Source organism: Ostrea edulis, chromosome 2 (genome assembly GCF_947568905.1).
Source record: "Ostrea edulis chromosome 2, xbOstEdul1.1, whole genome shotgun sequence".
In the NCBI taxonomy this organism is placed as follows: Eukaryota; Metazoa; Mollusca; class Bivalvia; order Ostreida; family Ostreidae; genus Ostrea; species Ostrea edulis.
The window spans coordinates 21,271,466-21,278,177 of record NC_079165.1 but is presented as its reverse complement, the minus strand read 5'-3'; the positions used below and the strand labels follow the sequence as shown (position 1 = coordinate 21,278,177).

The following is a 6,712-nucleotide window of genomic DNA, read 5'->3' as shown; positions in this document are numbered from 1 at the left end:
GAACATTTTTTGTTCTTTGACTTATACCAAAATATTAAGGATTTTTGAGATATTTGATCTAGACTTTGAGCCCTTCTAGATCCCTAATTTAAGGGGCTAGCGCCTAAATCTTGATATTTTCGTAAAGATCTCGTAAATGTGCACAACTTTTGTTCTACATGTCTTAACAAAATATTTGCAAGAAAAAAGATATTGGAGATCAAAGGTCAAAAATCGCCGAAATCGGCGAAAAATTTTGGCATCCATTTTTTCAGGTCCAGGCGAGCGTTTAGGCAAATCGCCTCCGGTAAAATCGAATCCCCCACAAATCTTCTAAAATGTTTACTCTATCTTGTGTAGAAATTTCAAGACTCTAGCTTCAAAACCAACGGAGGAGATGTGTGGACAACAAGGCCCTTCAAAAAGTCACTAAAAGAGAGATAACTACTGACCGGAAGTGACGTCAAGCACGAGAGTTTGCAAGCAAAGTCTCGTCACCAAAAGACATCTTTCCTGAAAATTTCGTGAAAATCGATCGAGAAATGGCTGAGAAAAACGCGTGTACTACCAAGGAAAATAATAATAATAAAAATAATAATAATAATGAAGAAGAAGAACGCGAACAATAATAGTAGGGTCTTCCGCAGGAGACGGAAGACCTTAATAATAATAATAATAATAATAATAAACAGTAGAATCACTAGAAGGTCTTCCGTTAGAAACGGAAGACCTTAATAAACAGTACAATCACTAGAAGGTCTTCCGTTGGAAACGGAAGACCTTAATAATAATAAACAGTAGAATCACTATAAGGTCTTCCGTTGGTAACGGAAGACCTTAATAAACAGTACAATCACTAGAAGGTCTTCCGTTGGAAACGGAAGACCTTAATAATAAGAAAAGTGAAAAATCAACAATAGAATAATAGAAGGTTCTTCCACTGAAGACGGAAGACCCTAATAACTAGTACTTATTGTAACGGGGACCGTTACATGTGTTCCCCAAACATTCCCCCATTTAGTAAGTGGTGACATTTATTTCAGTACAAGTTGTTTTGACCATTGCAAACTGTGTAGCATGTGAATATATAACTATCTTATAACGTTCAGTCCATTTCATACTAGTTCAAATCAGTTATAAAGATCTGAGAGTTTTGTGCATGTGCACGTACGTGCATATAAATAATTCGACCATCTCGATACATTAGATGTCTTACTATATGAGTACAAGAAAAGTTTCACAACTGTTCAATGAAAAACGAGAAATTAACGGCAACTCAAAAGTACAAAGACCGAAATCAATGCACGTGCATACACGTGCGCGTGAGTACCACACAGTAATTTTGTTGATACTATTCAATAGACATTTGAACAATATACCTACTATATGAATTTGGTATCGATTGCTTCACTCATAAGAAAGTACCCCTCTGAAAATAAATCCCACTTTTTTGCTTAATTGAAGGATATCCCTGGAAGTCCTGGGACTTCCTTGTGAAGTCCCACTTCTCCCATGTCCTAATGCAGTGGGATAATACAGGACTTCATGTTTCTGCATTTGTCCTGGAATATCCCACTTACATCAAGAGTGACTTTGCAAGAATTTTCTAGGACATATTTATTACCTAAATGTCTTACAAAGTCCCACTCTCATAGCAGCAGGTTTTTCTAGGACATTCTTGTGTTTTTCAGGACTTTATTATAAAATGAAGACGAAAACATCATCCCAGAAATTCCCTAAAAATCTCATACTTGATACATTCAAGATAATGCAAGACTTTACATTGCTTTCCAGGACTTCGTATTAAAAGTATGCAAAAAGAGAAGTCTTGCAATTACCCTCAAAATCTTACAACCAGTGAAGTCAGATTATAAAGGACTTTAATGAGGGTTACAGGACTTTTAGATATTAATTGTTACAAAATTAAATCCTTGTCATATCAAAGAAAAGATTTTACATTTTCTGGATTACCTTGACATGTCATTGCTACATAGTTCAGGCTAAAAAAAAAACCTATAAGAACAGTGAATGATTCGTGGATAAGAACATTTATGTATACAACAACAATCATGTCATAATAAGTTGTAATAGAAAAGACTATATTTCATCAAAAGTAGACTTGAAAAATGTTGGTTATGAGAACACTTCTTATAAATTTATAATGATAACAATCTGAACTTGAATAAAAATCACTTTACTGTCAAATGCGCTATTGAAATCCTCAATGTCACTTGAAAGACTACCATAATTTGAGTTTTGAGATGCTTCATCACAGGAGTTCAATCGGGTTTGTCATGTTTTTTTTTAGGTTAGAATATTGTCCAGTGTATTATTAAGATCATTTTGATAACAGATTTCCAGTTCCTGGGCTACCTTCTTCAAAATAAAGAAGATCCCTTTTTGTGAAAGAATGTTAAAAAATTCATCAGATTTTGTGGTAGGCTTTTCCATTTCCAGAGATGACACAGCGGCATTAATGTTCGAAACTGAACTTTAAAAAATGTCTGTATCAAAAGGATTGCAATTCAGGCTCAAGTGATGATAAGTTAAAAGGATTTTCCAATGTCACGGTCGTATCACTTGAAGTACCAATGGCATATCAACTTTTGGATGTCACCACTGAAGATTGCAGTTGATGTTTTAATATTTAGTACATTTAGGAATTCGCATGTTTACATCTTTCTTGCACAGCATGTACCTTTTGGGATCTCAATCTCCTGCAATAATAATTAATTACAAATTATTAATGAAGAAACTTAATTTTCAAGACACTGATTAAAAATTTTATATTTAGAAAAGTTTCTTTGACACATCAATGTTTTGAGGTGCAAATAGCAATAAATTATCACTGATGGATACAATCAGCTTGCCATGCTAAATTTTGTAACCGTACTGTCCGTAGTTATTTTACGAAGCAGTAATAATTACAGAACAAGGTCAACTGATCGAAACAGAATCATAATGATGGATATCCATGATACAATGTTCTGGTGATTATACCCTTTCCATCTAGATCGAACCAGTCAATGGTTTACGTTAAAAAAAAGAGTAGTTTGTTTTGATGTGTTAAGCTGTAAATAGAATGATTGTATCGAGGAATTTCGAGTGGTCCAGCGATCAAGCGTGTATTTTTCCAATGCATGTAATCATTTACAGACGTAAACAAAATAAGCATATGGTACTTACAGAGTGTCATCCGTTACCCCGTAGTCCTTTTTCATTCCGATGTTATTGATTTCCATTCACAAATCTTTAAATCATAAATGACTTCTTTGAAAGTTGTAACTTCCGGTGATGTCGTTTCGGTCAACTTGTACAATGTACGAAGCTTGTCGTGTTTTTTTCTTCTCCCCGTTCTAATTCGATATAAGATATATCATGTATAAAATATATCATATGTATATATATGAAGTCTTATACACTGGGTTTCCACTGGTCGATTGTATAACTTTTTACTGATCGTCTTTTTGGTTACGTGTTGACCTGGGGACGAGTCAGTCAGTGTACGACCTGACGTTCACGCAAGTGATCAAAGCGCTTTTTTTTCAATGTTCCTTTCTGGGCGCGAAGTCAGGGAAATATTCGCAAGGATGGAGAACATTCAACAGAATCAGTATGCAATCAAGCATGGAATGGATTCCAGATAGGAATATAGGATTCACCTTACACTCAGAAACTGGGGGATAGGCCTAGTTGTTCAAAATACACGGCGTTGCTGGTTAGTATTTTTACTTTTGGTTTGTAATAATTCGTCTTTTTGGTAGTCTAGTGGAATTGTCACACCTTAACAAATTATCATCCTGTTTCCAATATTTTTATCTAGTACATGTTCTCTTTCATTGTAGCATGGACTTGAAGATATATTTATGAATTTAGAATATCATCAAGTGACTTAAAATTAATAAGGCACTGCTTTCAGTGGATGAACCGACATTATGCAGTGTGACAGGAAAACGCCCGTGAGACCAAAGATGGCTTAGATAAAAGGGAAGACGATGCAGAAGGTGCATATATACAAGTTCAAGACATAGATATTTTAAAATTTGCATGATGTTCATTTACAAAACCTGTTATGCAACCTCTCAAATAATTCATTATGCTATCTTTTAAGCCTCTGTACCAGAGAAAAATCCAGAGATGGCCCTCAAAGAAGTTAGAAACAAGATGAGAGACCGTCTCAAGTTGTTTAGGTCTGGAGCCACCTTCCCCCACCCACGAGTCGAAGAAATAGATCTTTGAACCAGGTTACCCGTGACATCAAGATAAACAAAATTCAACTTCAGGGACAATTTGATAATACCTGTTTAAAAATTTTTTTTTAGCTCACCTGGGCCGAAGGTTCAAGTGAACTTTTCTGATCAAAATTTGTTCGTTGTCTGTCGTCGGCGAAAACTTTTCACATTTTCATCTTCTCCAGAACCACTGGGTCAATTTCAACCAAACTAAGTGACACAAAGCACCCTTGGGTGAAAGGCTTTCAAGTTTGTTCAAATGAAGGGCCATGCCCCTTCAAAGGGGAGATAATCGCAAAAATACGGTGGGGTCATTCAAAAATCTTCTCAAGAACCACTGGGACAGAGAAGCTGAAATTTACATGAAAGCCTCCTGACATAGTACAGATTCAAGTTTGTTAAAACCAATGACCTGGGGGGGGGTGGATTGGGTCTCAATAGGGGATCAAAGTTTTACTTACAAATATACAGGGAAAATCTTTATGAAAATTGTCTTCTCAAGAAACACTTGGCCAGAAATGCTTAGATTTACATGAAAGCTTCCCGACATAGTGTAGACTCAAGTTTGTAAAATTCACAGGGTTGTCACTAACGCAAGAATAGGATCACAGAAATTTCATTGGGGTTTGTCTGATATGGCGAGTCCCGCAGACGTGTCTCGGACTCTGAGTAAAAATCATAATTTTACTTAAAAGCCCTGATTTGTGTATTAATTAAAACTTATAGGTAAAACGTTACGCTCTAATGTGAACCGAGATGATACCACCGAGTTCACAGTGTCCCAATCCGACTTGTTTGTTTAGTGCAGTCAATTAGGTGCAAATTAGAATATAGTATTGAAATTTAGATACAAAGTAAAAAAAAACATTTTGCCACTCACAGGCAGTTATTTATATATGTTTCTTTTTCTTTTTTTTTTTTACAAATCAGGATCTATATTTAATTATAAATGTTTGTCTTCCGGTAGCCATTTTTATTGGAATTGAAAGTAGCGTAGTTTGTAAACTTTGGTAGATTTTACATCATTTTACAAACAAAATTAGTACGCATCTATTTTATCACAATAATTATTTAATTAAAATTTTGTTTAATACTGAATAGGGTTGTAACGATGATAGAGGATTCGGGGAAGTAATTCTGTTTGCAATGGGCAATTAGTTGTGTGAGACCGAGTCGTGAATGATTACTTTTAATTTCATGTGTACAAAGTGATCACTGCACTGTTATGCATGGGCTTGGCGAAAATTAACTGATTTTTGCCATTTGTTGAAGATGAAAATGAACAGAGGTACGACATTAGCTTGTGTTCACTCAGTATAAATAAAGGTGTAGGAAAAATCTAAATGACTCTTTAATTCAACTTTCATGGGACTCGTCAAATTTTCATAGGACTCGTCAAATTTTCATGGGACTCAAGCTGCTTACAAACCATGATACCGGGACTCGTCTTCAATATTTTCTAGTGACAACCCTGAATCGTGGCCCCCAAGGGTAGGTTTTGGCCACATAGGGACAAAAGTTTTACATACAAGTATATGGGAAATCTTTAAATATGGACCAAGATGACTAAGGTGAGCGATGTGGCCCATGGACCTCTTGTTTAATTATTTGTTTACGTAAGAAATAGTGCTTTTTAGCTCACCCCAGCCATAATTTAAATGAACTTTTCAAAGTACTTGCTTTGGAAGTTCATATAAGTATTGCTGAAATTTATGTATATGTATGTTAAATAAATTTTATTATCAGATTATCATTTTGATTCATAATTTCATTCTTAATTGCCACTTTTACAGAAAAGATATCACATATCCTGGATCTCGAGTTTTATTCCACAGTAGGGTAAGACCAAAACAGGTTAGTAGGATAAATTGGGACTTTCCAGGAGTCCTGCATCAACTCAAAAAGCAGGATTTTTAGGGAGATCCAATAAAATCCTGCAAAATCCCAGTCCTGTCTACTGGGACTTTCTAAGACATGTCCAGAATAATCCCACTTTCTCCCCTTTCAGATTGCAGGATTAAGTGAGACTTTGCAGGACTATAAAAGGCAAATTTTTAAATTAGGCCGTCCACGGAGATATCAGGCAGTAGCTATAATACGGCTGGCACATGCAATTTCCCAAAATTTTATTCATACCCAATAAAAGTAAAGGTCACACGCCAATTTCATCGTATGTAAAGTGAATTTCACAAAAAACATTGTTAGATGCCAAAACTTGGCCTATTTCATAAATTCGAGGACACTATATAATCTATAGAAAATGATCATTTTGTAAAGTTAAATAATACCCAATACAATAAAATTGGTCCAGAAGGTATAAACAATATCTGAAGGAAATTCTTTAATAATTAAGATGAAACAATAAAATTGCTGGGAAACAATGCTGTTGTTGAGCATTTACTGACAGAAGTAGCCAAAAAAACCAGTAATTTGAGTTACCTCCCTTGGCGTAAAAAATGTAAAATGATCCAAAACTTGCGTAAATTGTAATTTTCGAAGAA

The 6,712-nt window shown here is 35.1% G+C and overlaps 2 long non-coding RNA genes across 2 annotated transcripts; one reads left to right on the top strand and one right to left on the bottom strand.

The window, feature by feature from the left end:
* Positions 1-1,841: 1,841 nt before the first annotated feature.
* Positions 1,842-4,097, bottom strand: LOC130052163 (uncharacterized). The gene is made up of 2 exons (XR_008800543.1): positions 3,166-4,097; positions 1,842-2,696 (listed from the first exon to the last, which is right to left on the bottom strand). It is a non-coding gene; the product is annotated as an uncharacterized LOC130052163 (long non-coding RNA).
* Positions 3,758-5,959, top strand: LOC130052164 (uncharacterized). The gene is made up of 2 exons (XR_008800544.1): positions 3,758-3,983; positions 4,091-5,959. It is a non-coding gene; the product is annotated as an uncharacterized LOC130052164 (long non-coding RNA).
* Positions 5,960-6,712: the final 753 nt, after the last annotated feature.